The following is a 19,880-nucleotide window of genomic DNA, read 5'->3' on the forward strand; positions in this document are numbered from 1 at the left end:
TTTTCATTGGGTATATCTTTCCACCTATGAGAGCACATCTGAGATTTGCACGAAATATTACCATCAGTCATGCCTGGTGGAAAGTGCGAGAAAGTTCCGATTCTCCCTTTCAGCAGCCTGGATGTATTGGGAAATTACTGCTCTGGGAATTAATGCACTTTATCTTGCCATTAGGATTGACTCATCCATTCCATTTAGTTGCTGCAAATTGTTCCCTTCCAGTTCTCTGATCTGCATCACGTGACCACAGAGCTTGTTGTGCTGAAAGCTGCGAACCTTCATTATAAACCATAAGAAGAGAACAAGCTTGGGGGGCAGAATGAACACCAAGCCAAGCCCAGATATTAATATTCCTCATATTGTTGAAATAGCAGGTCCCTTGGATTTATCTTTCTCACAAAGACTACGGTACGACTCTGGAAGGCCTCCTTTGAAAAACCTTTTTTGAAAACACAGTTCCCTTGTGACGGACTGGTATAGCTGTAGTTAGGTCGCATCGTCCAACAGGTTTGCATTCAGCTGGTGACGTTAGCTTTGAGGTTCTGGATATTAGCGGTTGTCATCTGATCTCGCACATTCCATTCTCCCGGCTGGACCAACAGACATCGGCATCACAAAGTTTAATGGTCTTTAAGAGAGCTCAAAGTGGATGCATAAGTGACTCAGAGTTTTTAAAACAGGTATCTGCATACCTCTCTAGGAGAATCCACTAACCTCTCAAACAATCTTTAAAATTCAACAACTGACATGTTCCTGACATAATGAAAAGTCCATTCATATATTTATTCTTCTCATATTTACGACGAGGACAATGCAATATAGCAACAAGTCTCTAAATAACCCCAAGATTTCTTCATTCATCATCTCAAACCTTCACGCACAAATTATACATGGAGATTGTTTGATTTTGTCTTAAAATACATTAAAATACTTCAGCAGGCAGTTCCAATAAGACACTGATTAGCTACGTGTCATAATATGGTTAAATTACACCGGATGCAAGGCTAGTATTCGATAAGGAGAAAAATAGGAAGCAAATCTTAACTGGATGAGTGAAAGGGAAACAGGAGGATTGTCGTTATCGAGTCGTCTGATGACGGCAGACGGTTTCATCAAGTCTCCTTGTTTTGGAATATACATCACATGTAGCTAAACTCTCTCATGCTAAAAATAATCAAGCATGTAAATGAACGTTGAATACATCCTACCCAAAAAATAACACTGCTGTCCTTCACCATCGTTCCATCTCTCTCTATGCATGCATAAAAATCAGAGAAAGACAGAGAGGCTGAACGACATCTTGATTTCCATACGCGAGACGTGGCGCGTGCTAATTAGACGCAAAGCATTATTTCTGAAGTACTGCATTTATAAAGGCAAGCAAAGGATCTAGTACTTTGCGTCCCATGAATTAAGTGAAACATAATTGTAAAATTGCACGATATGGTCATATTCAATCACCCCTTCATCCTAAAGATTACATTTTTCCATGCTTCTTATTTCTGCTCCATCCATTTCAGAGCTTCTTGTATTGGTAAAGGGGGCTCTCGTAAAGCGTTTTTAAAAGCTATTAAATCTCGGAGATCGTGTGCGGGGCGACCTGGAAAGCGGGCCGGCTCCTTAACATCGTCTTTGCCGAGAATGGGGTAAATTACGCTGACAGAGCCTTTACTCGTAGAGCAACGGGACAAGCACAGATGATACCTCCCAGCAATTATGCCTTTTCATCGTAATGCCCCCGTCCTCATCATTTTATGGTCGAGGCGAGAGCAGAGCATTGAGACACCATAAGGAACAGTTGTGAGCAAATCTTGTCAAGCTGAGTGGGGGTGGGGGGGCGTAGTCACAGTGATACTGACCTCCTTTGAGTGCAAATCCTGATCTCACTTTTGTAGTTAATGAATGCATTGGTCGAGTACCAACATTGTGTCGAGCAATGCGGACAGACAGCAACATGCTGAATCCCTGCCTTCATGCTTCCACGATGGAGCACTGATGCAGTTCTTAATCAGACTTATTAAAGTCGGGTCTTGAGCGTCTGATGTGACATGTCATTCCACATCAAAGAAAAATCTGAATCCGCTTTGAAAGGTATACAGAATACTTGAATTCCATCTGGGTGCATGCTTTTGTGGGGGTGTTTTTATCTTGATTTACAAGAGAATGCAAATGGAAACCACAAATATAAATATATATATATATTTTGTGCACATCATCCCTGCTAAACTTAGGTCAGAAGGTGGCACTGCATTTTTCTAAGCTCGACCCCTGTGATTTGCACCAAACTGATAAATAAAATACCCTTCACTGTAATGCAGTGCTTTCCGTTAATCTCTGCACTGCCGCTGGAGCTTTTCCTTCAGAGACTGGATTTGGGTTTTTTTTTTCCTTCTGCTTTGTCTGTGGGCCGTACGATCCGGTCCGAATCGCAAGAAAAGCCCATCCCTCCCTGTCTTTTATGGAGAACCCGTCAAGCCCACGCACTTCGGGAAGAGTCTCGTAGGGAGGGAATGGCAGAGGGAATTCTGGGTAACGTTGGTATGGCGGGAGAGGCTTTCCATGCGACGTCATTCTGACCGAATAGGAGCACAGAAAACCGAACGGCAATAGCAGTGAGACTTAAATACGTTAAGGTCCAGAACGAAGTCTGTTCGACAACTGAGACTATTCAGTTATGTTAATGTGCCGTTATATTGTATATCGAAATTGTCTTTTAATTTGGTAGTAGAATTTCAGGGCCTGATATGCCGGCATCATTAGTGCTCCATACATCCAGGGTGGCTGAAAATGTGGGCACATTCTAGGAGTTTTCCAGTGGGTTCCTGAAGAGGGAAAAAAAAATCACTTGAAGCGTGACCTCGAGTCCTGTTTATTTTGTTCGGTTTCCCTCTACACACTGAATCTGCCACACATATGGACTTGATTATGGGAGCGGGTGGCAGCAACAGGCTAATGTCTGGCGGATTATTTTCAGGCTCTGGTGATAAGTGACCAGCACGGCTTTGCCTTCTTACCGCGTATCACGTGAAAATACACCGTGTTTTTATAAAAGCAAAATAGAATACGCAGCGTTACGGTGAAACGTAAAATATGCAGAAGTCAGGCATAAAATTATCCAGCAACATATTACTGTATGTAAAGAAAAAAACCTAACCAAAAATAAATAGCAAACGCCTATACCTACATCTTTGTTGTCCCCAATTACAGTGAGCCCGTTTCCATTAAAAAAATGTTGTCATATGTTTGTAAAAAGCTGCCAAACGCACAGAACATTTTACAATTTTTAAAATTGAGCAGAGAACTGGGCACCCAGAATGTTTTATATACACACACACACTATATTTGGTTCTCTGATTTTCTTATCGAGATAATTCGAATCACATGTTCACCTGATGTTATCTGCGTTTTTCGACTGACAATTTAGTGTGACTCAAATTGAGGCTATTTGAGTAGAGTGGAAAAATAAGAGATAAGTGAATTAATGTCCACTTCATTTCACTCCTCATTGGTTGCAGATGTACCTACTACGCGGATCTTTTTTTGTCTCAGGAGGTACTGACCATTATTTAACGAGCATGAGGACAAGCGGTCAGTGGAAATGGGACCTCATTCCGTTCCAGACTGTGGGAAAGACTGAAAAACGGTATTCCTACTGTATGTAGCTGGGAAGGAATTTCCATCCCAAATCCCAAAGAGGTCTGGGAGGTCACAAGTATTTTATGTGAGAAGATAACGAAATATGTATGTATAAACGTGAAGCACTATTATGACAAATTTATACATGTGCAAATCTATACACCATACACTAGTAGCTAAAATTGTGAAAAAAATTCCAATTTTTAGAGATTGCAGAACTTTGCGCAAATGTTTCTCCGGTTACTTATATTTGCAAACGTTCTTTGACTGTATATAAACTTTAACGTTAATATCCGTGTAGTAATTTTTTAAAGTGTGACGCCCAAAATGCTGAATGTTGCCAGAATTTTCACCACTAATGTAGCTTCTTAGCCTAAGGACCCACATTCCTTGATCAACTCAGCAGCAAACAGCAAAACTTGCTGACTGGGATGGGGGGGGTTGGCGATCATAAAAGCTATCGACCCTCAATGACATTCAAAGTCATCAACCAGGTACAGCAATGATAAAAGCTGCCAAACGAGGGGGTGGTGATCATTTATTTTTCTTATTATATTTTTTTTACTATGCTCTCTGCAACTAATAGTCTCACAACTAACTTTTTGGCTGGAACTCACCAGTAGAGAAGCACTGGATTAAAATATACATCAAGGTTAAGCATAGACATATGAAACCTGCAAAACGAAAGCAGAGAGGTCACTGCAGAAACAAGTAAGAGGGGCCCAAAGCAGGAGTGCGGCTGACCTTCCTGCTAAGATGGGAAAGATAGGAGTCAGCCTGGGATCAGCGAAGGGCCAAACGCATGCAGCACGCATATTTGTCAAGTGATTAAATGAGTCATTCATCGGTGCAGGATGCCAGGGGAACCTGGCAATTTGTGCATATAGTAGTTAATATAATTGAAAGCAGCTGCTGGTTTGCGACGTTTCTGGGCTGAGTCCAGCTCCGCGCATTAAGCAGACACGGGTTCGTGGGGACGGACCGTGGAGGGAGCCAAGCCAGAGTTCGCCCCCGCCACGAGCATGAGGGTCTCTGCTGGGGACCGGGGGAGGGGGACACGGATCGGGATGTGTCCGTCGGCGGCGTCAGTCACTGGACAACTGGAAGGCAGCTGTGCACTGAGGATGGGGAGGTGGGTGAGGGGGTGGCAAGACCTATCCAGGAACAACAGCCGTGCAGATGAAATGCATGAAGAGTAGCCTGTGTGTGTGTGTGTGTATGTGTGTGTGTGTGTGAACTTGTGTGTGTGTGTGTGTGCGTGTGTGTGTGTGTATATGACTGACATAATGTTTATATTATCAGCAAAGGGTGGAGTCAAAAGTTTAAAGTTTGAACTGCACTTTTAAGTTTTGTGTGTATCTATATGCCTACTGTATACACACACACACACACACACACACATAGCACACGACTGTGTTATTTGCTTATTTGTTCAAACATATTTGTTGTAGACCTAGTGAATTTCCCTTTTTTTCATTTTTTTTTCTTCATTTTTCTAAATAAAGCTGGCGTCTGTATAAAAGGTCTGGAGATGTGACTGACGTACGTTAACTACAGAGGACTGGGGGGGGGGCTCCCGTGAATAAACATCACAGTGCTGTTCGGTGAGAGGCAGCGCGGCGTTCATCGGTCCTGATCACCTGCGACCCATAATGCCGTGCGCATACTGCTGCGGCAGTCTCCTCTGCCGAGGACAACATGGTACAGCAGCGTCTGAAATTCCACCAGAAATGATCCCTCTTTCTTTATTTCTCTTTTTCAGTTGAACTGGTTCCCAGTCATTTGTCGGCACGTTCGGTCCCGTCCCGCCCTTAACAATCTCCGAGGCTTGCAGCCATTACATGCGAGGCTGCAAAGCAGCCCGGAGTCTCCCATCTGTCTCTCTGAAGCACCTCCCTGGTGCAGCTGAGCGGCGACAAGCCGCCCCAGGAACGGGCTCTGAAGGTCACAGGCCCACAAAGGAAGGGCTGCGGGCCGGCACCAGTGTCCCAGCCGGTGGGGGCCGAAGCCTGAGAGAGCGCGTGGCCGCAACAAAGCTGAAGATGAACTGGATGTGAGAGACCATACCTCTTAGCACAATACCGCTCACGTTAATGATTTCTCAGGAAATCCAGTTAAGGGTCAAGCCATTTTTCACACAATCTGACGTCCACAGATAATGCTACATATTAACCAGGAGTGTGTCCCCACCCCAATTCTGGCGGATAGTGACTTTTACAATGTGGGAAGCACAGTGTGGACAGTTAGCAGAATGAACAAAAAAGTATTTTGTTCTTATTTTACTAGGTCAACTACTTGTATGTAAATTCTGCTCTCCTTCATCAAAGGGCTTCTTTAGAGTGAACTAAACAGCATCAGCGGCTCTATCTGCCATGTTGCTTCAAAGCCTCCAGCTCAACTTGAACACACACAGCTCAGTTAGCAAACTAACTGCCAAACTGTCCTACTAAAAATCACTGAGCTCGAAAATTAAACAAACGATGCGACTCAAGACTCAACATAACAACTTTATTAACAATATCTACAAGCACCAAGTGCGAAAGATGACATACAAAACGATGGACTATTATTCTGGGCTTTGACAAAGACGTTTCTGCGAGATCGACAGATTGAACAAACACTGTGAACCGAGACCGCGTGAAACTTGTCTGTGACGATCATAAATGTGATTGGTTACCCTGTCTTGTGCAGAGAAGCCTGAATTCCGGGCCAGTCTGAAAAATCTCACTGCAAGTCTATCTGTCCAATCAACGTTACCTAAGCGAGCACTATGAATGAAGCTCCTATAGACGCCAAGCGTAGCACGGTGTCCGGGTGACTACAAGAATACGTAATCGCAAATATTCCCCAACAAGCTTTCATTTATTCTCCATTTAGAGAAAGTGAACATGAATCTTCCATAGACCGTCATCGCAGCACAATACCAGTGGTCCTCTTTGGGCTGCGTTTATCCTGAATTCAAATCGAAAATTAATGTGTGTGTTGTCAAAAGCATCTACCGTGAAATGATTACGATTAGTGAGATAGATTGCACGTTTAATTGCAAATAAAATGAATTTACATTGATACATTGACTAACTGAATTCTTTTGGCAGTTTTGTCCCGGGGGGGGAGTCATGCTTCCAGTGTAGTCTTAGAGCCCCCTAGTTAAATATTGCACAGAAAAGGAATTTTGAATTCCATGCGTTCTTTCTCGTGGCTATAAAACGCTCTATTGCCAGATGTGCCTCCCAGTTCACATATTTACACTCCAAATCTGTCGCTGAAACCTTCAGAATCTTTAAAACGCGTCTTCTAATTGAGAGTTCAGTCCATCCATTCGCTTATCCTACGTAGGGTTTTGGGTAAAAAATAAAATAAAGTAAAAACAGGTTCATACATTTATGCAAAGAGTGCCTGGGTACTAGTGTAGAGCTGCGCAGGTTAGTCTGCTGTTCCTGTGATCGGAAGGTTGCCAGTTTGAGTCCCATGTTTGGCAGACTAGCCTCATTGCTGTTGGGTCCTTGATCAAGGTCCTTAGCTTCATGAAAAATGCTCCTGGGTTGCTGGACGGCCTTCAGCTTCTCTCTCACCTTTATTCGTAGAGCATCACGGGATATGGGGAAAAAAAAACATATTTCGACATTCTTGTACAAAGAGGGTTTCATTTCATAACTTTTTGGCCGCCACACGTCTGCCGTTACCTACAATCAGCAGCGGGATACCGACGCTTATATCCCGCTCGTTCTCACCTCATTAAGCGATCGACTCTTCTTAATTACCGGGCCTGCCCACTGTAAAGAATAACCCCCACCGTGCGTTAGCTCATCACCCCGGCCGTCTAATGAGCACAAGTGAAGCGGACGGCCCCCGTGAATCAAGCTCACGGAGACACGTGTCCATTGGCCACTTGTAGGCCCCCCACCCCCCCACGGGGGAGCCGCCTGCCCCCGCCCGCAGTTATAGTCATTACCAGGTAATTGTTTCGCACATGAATAAGCCTGCAGCATGGCGGGCGACCTCCCCCACCACAGATGCCGACCACGTACCGTCAGGAAGCATCACGCCTCACAGAGAGCCTCCCTTTGATTGGCCGTGCCTTTGTTTGGCTCTTCTGATTTCACACGCGACCACAAGAACAAAGATGGGGGTGGTGGGGGGGGGTATTCCTCGTCGAGCGAGCGGTAAATAGATAATGAGGACCATCACAAAGCATAAAAGCATATATTACGCAAAATAATGATCTTACTGCCACTCTCTGTCCAAAGCAAAAGGCTAATTATTTATCAAAGGAACGGGGGGGAAAGACACTGTGGCATCCGATTTACACCCAAACTTGTTTCATCGCATGGTCTTCGGTTCCTTTTTTTTAAATGTAACGTCCATGGATTATAAAAACAGATTTAAAGCACATTCATTAAGAAGTGAATCACACACATACCAACCACCGGTTCAGATTTAATGATTTTAATGGTGTCTAAGTGGAGTCCGACAGAAATGAAGTGGTTTCCAGTGGGCTTTAGATGGCCAGATAATCCATGTCAGGGAGGAGACTTTGTGCTACTTCAGGTTTTGCAAACTACTTTAAAACTGAAAGGCTCCTGTGCTTAACTAATTAGTTCAATTCTTTTTGTGATTTTTACTATTTTGTTTCCTCGATTGAAAGACTCATCCAGCCGTTTCACATTAACATTAGTGACACGTGCATGATTATAGGAGACTGACCAATCAGCAGACATGAGTGACACATGTATGATAATAGGAGACTGACCAATCAGCAGACATGAGTGACACGTGCATGATTATAGGAGACTGACCAATCCGCACACAGCAAGAACTCGGCGCTAAAGTGAAGTCCATGTGTTCTTAATTGAAATGGTAGTTTCAAACTCTGTCCTAGCTCATAGCGTCCCCCCCCCCCCCCCTTCGGACATGGATCAGGTGATCATCCTCGTGGGCTTTCAGGCTATTATTCATATATATGTTTCCCAACCAGTGGGTCGCAACCTGAAAGTGGGTCGCGGGACCGTTTCTAGTGGGTCGCAGAGTGTGTGGCATCACCAGCGCCTCTGGCCAGCAACTTTTATCGTCACCAACTTTTTGTAAATTTGGGTCACGCCTTAACGACCAAGGAATTATGTGAGTCCTGGGGCTAATCCATTGGAGAACCACAGCTCTAGGGCACCATTGATGGATTAGCGTGTTTCAGGACAGATTTTATACACTGAGACCAGAAAGGCATCCCTCACACTGACTAGCAGACGGTTCAATAGACCGGTGGCTCCAGAGCCGAATGATTTACCACTGGAACTTGTGTTGTTTTTCTGGGTATTACCTGAAGACATGTATCCTGTAATCAGAGACTGCCTTCAACTTGTACACATTAATAAGTTGGATGGCTTTTGCCAGACTTCTCAATGCCTTTTAGAACAAGGGGCAGATCTGTTCCAAACTTCACACGGCGCCAGAGAAGACCCAAGAGGACAGGTGTAATGTGATCACATTTTCCATTTCTGCTTTGCATCCCCTGTAGAAGAAAAAGAGTGGTTTGTTCTCAGTGGGAGTAGATTGTTTCAGTAACCTACACGTCTAAACTTTTTTAAAAAAAATTTTATTGAAGAATAAAACTAAGATTAATTTTGCAATATTTCTAGGCTGTAGAATGCATCATTTTGAAAAAGTTTAAAATACTAATTAAAGGTTATTAAATATTGATATTGGTATTTGCAGGGGAAAATGATAGCTAAGTTTAAAAACTGTTGTCTTTCTTAAACATATATATATTTGGAGATGTTTAAGTAGAACAGAATGACACTCTGTCATTTGTGTGTCATTAGTGTAGGAATGAAAATGGTTTTCTTTTATCTTCCTGAGCAGTTGCGTATAATGAATAATTAATTAGTCCTGAGACTAGTCCCGGATTCGATATTCATCGATTCTTACCCAGGGTCACGAGCCAATACTGTCTGTCGAGACTTTGCGATTCCTTCTGTGTCTATTTACTTCAGGAGTCCAATAGCGAATGACTGAAAATATGGCATCCAATCCGGAATCCAGTTCAGTAGTTACTTATCGGAGGTTGGACGTGTCCCCATGACAACCCCCACTTCCTGATGAATCCAACATATAATCATCCACACCTGCAATCAATGTATTTAAGCTTAGTCTGGGCAGTGTTCCAGTGGATCTTGAGGCCCGGTTCTTCTTACTTAGTGTAGGTGGTCCATTCTCCTGCTCTGGTGTTTTGAATCAGCATGTGATCTCTGGGGTCTCTGGTTTGGTTTTGGTTCAGGCTTTTAATTTGTTCTCCGGTTTCGGCTACAGCTCCGTACCCTGGTCCCTGCCTGCCGATCCCCCAGCCTGTTTTCATTCCCCAACCCCATCCTTAGTAATTCCCATTGTAACTTGAGTCCTCGTTATCTGCCTCAGCTACGGAGCTCGCAGTCAGGAGCACCAAGTCCCTCAAAGGCTCGCCGGCCAAAGAGACACACGGACAATCCAGCCACCCGGGGGTGCACCGCGTTACCTGAGACCGCGTAGCGTGCTCTGGAGCTTGTCAATAAAGTTTGATTCTCTTTAATTTGTCCTGTTGTGACATACTTAGTGTCTGTGCACGTTCCCAGTGCAAGGTGACTGTATGATAAACTCTATAACTTGGAGAAATCTGTCATGTGTCAAACTTCCGCATTAGATACAGCCTGCATTCAGCATTATACGCTTATACTATGTATTATCCAAAGTAAGCTAGTGTGTCTCTCTCTTTGCCAGAATTAAATATGCACAGCATCACAACAACAGGGCACACATGGGAATGATCCTCTACTCCGCAGGATTCTCGTTTTAGCAGAAATTATTTTCGATGTGTTCCAGCACTCTGTTTCAATACGGGAGGGAGACACATTCTTGATTGGCGAAGCATTATAAAAGATTTTGGGCAGAATTTGTGCAATATTTTCTGGACTGTTGTAACTAATCCTAGACCTCAAAACACGGGGAGAAAGTGATGTAACAGAAAGAAATGATTTATATTATATCTTCTGGAGAAAAAGAAATGTTGGATCTTTCAAAGAGACTGCTTATCTGATATAATCTACATATATACCCATGCATGCTTTTCCAGATTTTTATCGAGTGCAAGTCCCTGGTGAGGCTACAAACTCTGCCAGGCAGCTCAGGGCAGGCAACAGGCCGGATGGGAGGAAAGATGTATGCATGAAATTCAGTTAATTCTGGATCATTCTGCAAAGATCTAGATAATAGATTTATCTGACACACTTTTTTCATGCATTATTTCTATTTATTGAACTAAACTGATTGAATATGTATTCGCACTGTCCTGCAGCACTGTTCACTGCGCCACTGTTCACTGCGCCACTTACACTGTGTCATTGTTTTTGTTTCGTTCTTTGTTTTAAATGTTGTTTTTATTTTTGTTTACCCCCCACATCCAGTGCTTACCACTCAGCTGCTTTTGTCCAAGCTATTTGATGCTCTTTGGAATCGCAGTTTTGTTTCATTTTGGTGATTCTATGCATGTCATTTACTAACAGAACATGTCCTTTTCCCAAGTTGCATAAAATTTCAAAGCTTTTTGGATAAAAATCTGCCACAGTAGGAATTCAGTCAGAGATGTGTGCAGCTTTAGTACAGCTATATGAATTGGGCAGGTATACTGTATAAAGCATAATAGTTCCTGTGGACGTCCATCTGTTTAAATGTAACTCGATGTTCTCCTCCAGGACAAACATCTGAAAAGCTGCTGTGAATGACTAACCTGGACTCACCCCCCACTTGTGAAACAGGCCAGCTCTTCTTTTGTACATCTGCTTTTGTGTCGAGTTCACTTTGGCTCACAGACCAGGAAAGCTGCGGTAACACTGTGCCATTGCACATCACCATTTACAGCAGCTTAAGAGACACCCCTTATAACAAGCATAAAATCTAGAAACAGCGGCATATATATTCTATCCATCCATATTCTAAGACAGTGTTTCCCAATCCGGTCCTCAGGGACCCACAGATAGTCCATGTTTTTGCTCCCTCCCAGAGAGCAAAAAATGCACACTGTCTGGCAGGGAGATGAGATGGAGCAAAACTGTGGACTGTCTGGCTGGGAGCTGGGAGGGAGCAAAAACGTGGACCGTCTGGCTGGGAGCTGGGAGGGAGCAAAAACGTGGATCGTCTGGCTGGGAGCTGGGAGGGAGCAAAAACATGCACTGTGTGACAGGGAGCTGGGAGGGAGCAAAAACATGGACTGCGTGACAGGGAGCTGGGAGGGAGCAAAAACACCGTTGTAAGAAATTAAGCAATACAGGGCCAAGGAGAGCCTGGAGCTCTATCCAAGGAAACATGGAGCAGAACCACAGCGAGAGCAGTGTTCTAATCCCCTTCAGAGGCCACACACAGTCACAGACTACGAGCCATTCAGAAACGGCAGTTCACCTCACTGCATGTCCCTGAACTGAGGAGAAACCCGAAGGAGTTCCATTCAGCCACTAAAGCACCCCATACATTTTAATAATGCCCCATTTCAAAAAACACAATAATCATTCAAACTCTAAATAATAATCACACCTCGGGGAGGGAAAAAAAAAATAAAGATTAATACAGTGATAAATATAATGAAATGCAAACTTAGTGGGGATACTGCTTTGGAGGTATTTATCCTAATACCAAGTTAAGTGGAAATATCAAGATAAAAAATTGTTTTTCAGAATAGCGGCTGATTAAGATCCAGTGTTTCCAAAGGAAAATTGATGTACAATAGGGCATATATGCAAATTTTCTTGACGCAGTGCATGCTGGGCAATTTGTTTTATTATAATGCAAAAAAGGCAAGTGAGATTTAATTTAGACCCACACTGTGAGTAAAGAATAGTTGTATCAATGGTATAAAACAAGGTTTTTTGGCTGCTGAGGGGTTTATAGCTGTGGTTTCGCATCTTTCAATTGGATTGCAGTGGTTAACTGTGGCTGATGGTGGGGTTGGACAGAGCAAAGAGGAAGGATTTTCTGGTGTCAAATTCCGGATCATACTTGGCCTTACTGAGTCTCCATAGGCAGCCAGTATAATATACTGGTGTCGTTTTGAGTTATCGTGGAGAGACAGTAAGCCAGGAAGACAGAGGAAAACGGAGGCAGATGCAATATTGAAGCTACTGTACTCAGAAGACGGCACTTTTGTTATACCCTTATTTGTGAATGTGGGCCTAAAGTGTTACTCCACTTTGGAAAATAACGATGCTATAGCGAAACAGAAATCTCCTCCATAAATTACTTCGTAACAAAGGAAAGATATTAAACATTACTGACAGATGTCAAAACACTGAGCCTTGACAAATCACTCGCGGATACAATTTCAAATACACACAGCGTATAGCGTGTGTATATAATCCGTGATTAATGGATACCTACCACCATATAACACACTCATAAACAACTGCGGCTGTACAGCTCTGCATAGAAGGACGCGGTAATTTATTGACATTTTCTTTAGTCTAGATGATAAATATGACATTTAAGAAAAATGTACGAGTAGCTCTAACATGACTGCAATAACAGCACAATGTCATGGCTTATCTTATATCTTATCTCATATTTTATAATGGATAAATATAAGTGAGCAGTGAATTGATATGTGAATAATTTTTTTAATGATTTCTGAAGTTTTTAGTTTGAATATGATTTCCTTCCTCATCATCTTTTATTTGGAGGTACCTTGAGCAGGTCCAGCCTGGAGGAGACCCCAGGGCAGACCCAGGACCTGCTGCAGAGATTATATCTCCCGGCTGACCTGGGGTATTCCCCTGGAGGTGCTGGAGGAGGTGGCTGGGAGAGGGAGGTCTGGGCATCCCTGCTTAGACTGCTGCCCCCGGGACCCGACCCCTGATTAGCGGCAGGATGGATGGATGGATGGATGGATGGATGGATGGATGGATGGATGGATGAATGGATGGATGGATGGATGGATGGCATACTGTAAATCGTATTGCAGGATCCAGTCACTCCCACAATGTTAACTAGGATAAATGCTTAGAAGATGGATGGATGGATGGATGGATGGATAGATGGATGGATGGATGATGGATGGACCTTAATTGTGCTTGCTGGTCATCATTCTAGTATTTACACTATAACCAGAAGTCTTTCATGCCGTAGACCCAGTAAAAATCTAAAATGGACATCATTTAGACATTGTACATTGTGTCTCTGGGCCACTAAAACCTGTAAGTCACCCCCATCCTCGTGTTTTCCAGAAACACAAACCCTCCCAGACCCTGACTTTAAGCACATGGAGAGAGGAGACTCTTCCACGTGGCTCTTGTGTGAGAATAGAGTGTAGGGAAGGTGGGACCGAGGCTATGGAGTCGCCTGCGGCCAAAGCATTTGGTTAAACAAATTTAACATACAGAGGCAACTTCCGTGCGATTCCGTGCCTTTTCATGTCAGGCTCTCAAAGACGTATTTCATGGCAAAGTCCAACTTCCCAACGAGCTACTCACTCCTGCTTTTTCAAATATCTTGAAACTTTGACATTCAAAAAAAGTCCCAGGAAATAGCAGGTTTCCCTGCTTCCTTACGTCGCACGGTAACACGCGCCAGTTTGTGATGTAAATCCAAGGTATCTAGACCGAACATGTAGCTCCTTCAAAGCCCACTCGTCAGTCCCAACGATTTTCTGGTCTGAGCAATCGCTAAGCCCTCAGGTGATGAGAATCGGCTGAACTTCCATTGTAACCCCTTAGGGTAGCTCTTTCCTGTCACCAGGGCTTACGAAGCCTGGCTTTTGTCGCCGTTGTATTCGAACGGGATTAATTTTGAGGGGAGATTCCACTATGCTCTTCCCTCATACGCGGGGGACCCGGAGAGCGGGGTACCCAGATAGTGCTTCCGCATGGATCTCTCTGCTCTTTTACAATTATGAATGCTTCTTAGCACCGAAATCCGGGCACGCTGGACCGCCGTGTTCAGCTGATCCTCTGGTTTATTCACGATCGTTTCAACCTGGTTGTGTAACCTAGAGAAGCCAACTACCTCTCAATGAGAGATCTGTCCTGGAACATATCTGATAGGATAGAAAAGAAGCACTCATCATAAAAGCATGCTAGATAAGCCCTTCATTGGTTTTGAAACAAGAAACAAACTCACAAAACATTCAGCTCATTAAACATCCTCCTTCAATATGACCTTAAGTTACTTTAACGATTGTCTTTTTCCATTCACTACTTTTGCCATTATTAAGTGCTAAAAGTGCATGTTGACTCCCAGAGACCAAACAGAGATCCGTCTTCGGGCTTCCGAGTGACATGGTGCGTTGCGAGTCTTCACCAGTCAACATGCTGCTTCTCGTCCTGCTTCACTTTTAAGCATTATTATCCAAATTCAGTTTCAGTTTTACCACAGGTAAAAAAAATACTTTGAAATCCGAATAATGTGCAGTGGCACAGCAGCGATCGAAAAATAAATAATTAACGCCAGTTGTTCATGACACCTACACAAATAAACCGTTTGCATGACACTAATGTTAATCCGAGTTTATGTTCTCTAATTGTGGACTTTCATTGTAATTATTTGTAGATTGGTAGGTTTCACTGGGAAACTAACACCTGTTTAGGTCGTCATTATAACCTTGTAAAACTGTTTAATAAGAGAGAATTTTCATTCCTATCTAGGAAGTGATAAACAAAAGAAATAATTTATGAACATTATTTCACATTTTATGGAACATAAATGCCCATTAATAATTAATTCTAAGAAATGATATGCAATTATGGGAACCAGCATGTTGGTATAACTGGTTACTAAATCATCAGCTATTTCTCAGTTAAAAACAAGCCACATAATGTACTGGTGACACATTATCTACAAAAGTGCAGTGTTTTCTAGGTAGAAGCAGCATTAGTAAATATTAGTATTAGTTACTATTACTTAGCTAGCAGGGTTTATTATTGCAATTTATAATAAACTGTCAGATACATGAGAGATGCAGTCATCAAGAATTCATTGCGTTGGACTTTTTTATAGTTGAATAGTGCTTTTTGTGTTGTGATGTTTGACGATATGGTCCCATGAAAGTCAGTCCAATTTATGAATCCTTATTCAAATTTTTGCCATTGCTAATGCTTCATTTATTCAGAGTCATAAATCATGCGGTTCAATGCTTAGAGTAAACACCGCCGGGCCTTCTTCAGGGGATTGTCCTGTGGAGTTTTCCGTTCCATGAACGCTGCGGTCTCCCTCAGCAGGTTTTAAATGACACGGTGCATGAGCGTTTATGACTCGCAGGCTAACTGCGACGCAGCGATGCTCGTTCAGCGTGGCCAGGTACACTACCCCAGACTGCCTTTTGTTTGGATTTTCACGGCTTCATTCACTGAAGAATGAGTTCATTCTGCATAAGCTGGGAGGGCATTGCTAAATGGCAAGGTTAATTTAGCACACTGAATGTAAACACAGACGATATTCAATAAGAAAAGCAATCTCCTCCCGTGTTCAGTAGCTGTGAGTGAAGTTATTGTCAGTCATAAGCAAATGAATGAAATGTGTGCAGACATTTTTGACTTATTCCACTGCAAAACTGTAAACAATTGAAAACAAAAAAAGTTATGCTTTGAATAAACGGTCAGTGACTGAAATTCACTGAAACCAACTCCAAGATATGTCTGTGAATAGTCTTTCTGCACATCACCTGTAATGAGTTATATGGGATGGCACCACAATGAATGAAGAAAACATTGCTTAATTGACGACTATTTCATATGAATCCCTAAGTGACTCATAGACTAAGTCGCTAGTGTAAGGAGATACGGAGCCCGGATGACAGTATTGACCTAATTTTTTTTCTTCCCTGTGGGTAGATTTGGGATTGGCCAGAAAGAAGAGCAGGTGGTCACCTACAAGACGCCTCATTTGCCAAGATCCCCTAGCAGTCCCGTGGGAAATGTGTCCAAATATATATTGCAAAGTAGACCAGAAGGCAGGCCTTCAAATAATATGCCATAACAATCTCATGGCTTTTATCCAAAGCTACTTATCTGATATGCATTCAGTTTAATGATGGAGTGAAACTATGCTGTGTTTCCAGTAGAGAGTGTTTATAAAGAAAGCGCATTACTGTATAAACATGGAGGTGAAAATGAAATGCCGTTCGCATTTTGTCTTAGCAGTCGTGTAGCTCTGGTCCGTTTTCACGAATGCTTTTCTTCTCGATTCCTTGTGAATAATCGATCTAATTTGTTCTACCTTCCTACTGACTGCATTCTTTGCTTTTAAAAATACAATTAACTGAACAGAATTAAAGAAATATCCCCCGATACCCAAACGACAGTGTGACTTTGCACAATGCGTACAGTAAACAAAGCACCAGCTCTGTTTGACTACTCTGTGAATAAAAACGGCTCCAGTTAATTATCCGGAGAGGAATTCAGCCTTTTCTCAGTGACCACCTCAATCGTCACTTCAGCCTAAAGCCGGTGGGTATTGGAAGGTGAGGCTTTATAATTTCCTGGAATCAGTTTTGTCTGGGTGAAATCGAAATGAACTGTCTGTTTGCGTCTTGCCAGTAACCGGCGTTCCCATGCTGAACCACAACAACGTTCTGTCTGACTTATAAAGGATTCAGATCTCTGCATTTCTGTGTACTTAACGGCCACTAAAGCAGTTCATTGATTGCCTTATCAGAGCAGCCCTGGGGTGATGGTGATGGATTTGGTGCAGGAGTACCGATGTTTATACACAAAGAGCTGTGCTGACTGTAACAAAGGGACGAATCCTTTATCATTGTAATCACCTGAGATTGACGAAAGTAAATAGACAATCAATCCTGCCTTTTCACACCCTTTAGCCCATTATGGAAAAGAACAACAGACTTTGTTTTACTGTGCAGGAGGGCTGTGTGTGAGAGATGGAGGGTCGGAATGCCACTCGGATTAAGATAGCACAATCCACACACAATGCAGTAAGGCACTCCAGAATCCGCACGTGTGCCCGTTAATACTGCGCTAATGAGAAATTATTACTAATTAACTGGAATGACTTTAAGCTTAAAACTCCGAGGCCTCTTTACAATGAGTTACTATATGTGTATATTTATATATGAAGAGTAGCATATAACAGGGTCAGCTTTGTTACACGTGCAATTAAAAATTCTGGAACAACAGGTACGGGAGCATATTTACCTGAAACATAAGGAAGGTTTATGATAGGTTGAGACACTGAATATAGGTTATTTGAGAAAACACGGATTTTCAGCCAAGCTTCAGTAAACACAGAAAGCACAAAGAATACTTCAACCACCTTGGTGAGAATGCATCGCTTGCTCTCACTCAATCAATAAATATGAAAATCCCAAGAACAGACTTAATCCCAAGAAAATTTAGAAACTTTCTTTTCAAAGCATCGGTTTTTGTTTGTTTCAGTTGAGTTCTCCTCCTGTTCGAACTTTGCGAGCTGCCATACACTCTCATTTGTCTGCAGGGAATTTTACATGGCATCATAAATTAAATATCACACCTGCGATTAATTATGCTATTTAGACGACAGTACAAGTGGATCTTAACAAACCCGTTTAATCAGGATGTTATTTTTCTTGAACGCGCAAACATTATTAGTAAAGAAAAATGAGAAAATATAATGAAGTCGCATTGGCAAAGCAGATTAATTTACTTACGAATTTATAATGATAACATTATGCATTATAACACAATTACGTAATGCAAAAGCTCTATGGAGAGTTGTATTTAATCTTCAAACTTTACCACTTGAGCAACACAAGTCGTTATAGGCTCTTCATCAGCACAGGCTACGTCCTGCTTGAAATGCAAGCAATTATTTACTTTGGAATTTAAATTTGATTAAAGAGTGCAAGCTTTTCATTAGTGTCAGCTCTCAGATTTTGAGCTGAAAGTCGATACGATTCAGTTTTGTCATTTATTCCGCTCTTTTGCATATGTTGTTCCTTTGTTGCCTTTTTTTTTTTTTTATAAGAATTGTGTTATGGGGAATTAAAATAATTGAATATCAGAATGAATAAACCCACTGTCAACCTAGTAGTGGATGAAAAGACGGGTTTTATTTGAGAATTTCCTCAGATTGTAATCTAGGGGAAGGAAGCAAACGTATTTGGTATTCCTAGCTTTCCAGAGTTGATGGGTTCTCGTACTCAACTGGAACTGCGTGTATTCTTTGATAGAACCACGTCACAAAGAATCCTAGTTTTCAAATAAATTCATTATAACAATTATCCTGCCAAAATAGACCTTTGCATCTTTCGAACACTACATTTCAGACGTTATCAAAATGAAGGGTCTTGCTTTATGTGACTTATACTGAGTGACATATCTTGCTGTCAGCATTCCCAATATGAAGGATCTGAATCTATCTAATCGCAGTTGGACTTTCTCTAAAGGACGCATCGCGGCAGATCCGGCATCCGTCGCTGTGTCCTCAGGGAGCCTGCAGCCCCTGCACCGATGTGGCTACAGATCTCAGATCAGCCCAGTTTCTGCGGACTTGGGCGACACTGGGTCAGCCTCGGCGGCAACATGGATGCCGGGTGACACTGGAGGGCTGATACAGGCACCGTGTCCCATTAATCCGCGTGCTGTAGGTGCACATACACGAAGCCCCAGGCCACTTTGGCCATCTGTGACATGGGGAAGAAGAAGCCTGTGTGTTCTTCACCTGCGTTACGCCGCTCTTACGCAGACTGTCTCAGATGCGACCAGCAGGGGGCGCAGCAGTTAAAGACTTCTCAGAAAGTATAGATGCCTGTCATGAGCATAATGCCGGGTGATTGGTTCCTCTGAATACTCAGCATTTTATTAAATGTGAAGCAATACAAATCCACTCCCTAACAGTCCACTATGCCCCTCAAGCTCACACACGTGCCCCTCGCTCTGCTCTACTTACGCGTGTCTTCATGATGTCATTGCCTGGAGAGCGCAGTTGCCTGTAACATTACAACGCACGATGCCACAGTGGTAGTTCAATTTTTGTTTTACGTACTGTACATTTATTTATGTACAATGTAGCTACATGGTCATATTTTTTTCCCCTGTGGAATACTCTCCCATAGCAGTGGCAGGCAGCTTAGCATCTTGCACATCCAGGGTTACTGGATGATATTCCCGCCTTGCATGCGGTCACCGTACAGAATGTGGACCCTCCTGCTCGCCTCGTGTGGCTGGTTGGGACAATGTGTTTGTATGTGTTAGAGCCACTGGCATACAGCCCAGGGGGTGGAGTCCTACCTCTACCCTGTCCCT

The 19,880-nt window shown here is 42.8% G+C and overlaps 1 long non-coding RNA gene across 1 annotated transcript in view; it reads left to right on the plus strand.

The window, feature by feature from the left end:
• LOC125720759 (uncharacterized) overlaps positions 1–19,880 on the plus strand; it is a 53,126-nt gene that overhangs the window by 20,248 nt on the left and 12,998 nt on the right. The gene's annotated exons all lie outside the window — the stretch shown is intronic.

This window comes from Brienomyrus brachyistius, chromosome 25 (assembly GCF_023856365.1).
Source record: "Brienomyrus brachyistius isolate T26 chromosome 25, BBRACH_0.4, whole genome shotgun sequence".
Lineage (NCBI taxonomy): Eukaryota > Metazoa > Chordata > Actinopteri > Osteoglossiformes > Mormyridae > Brienomyrus > Brienomyrus brachyistius.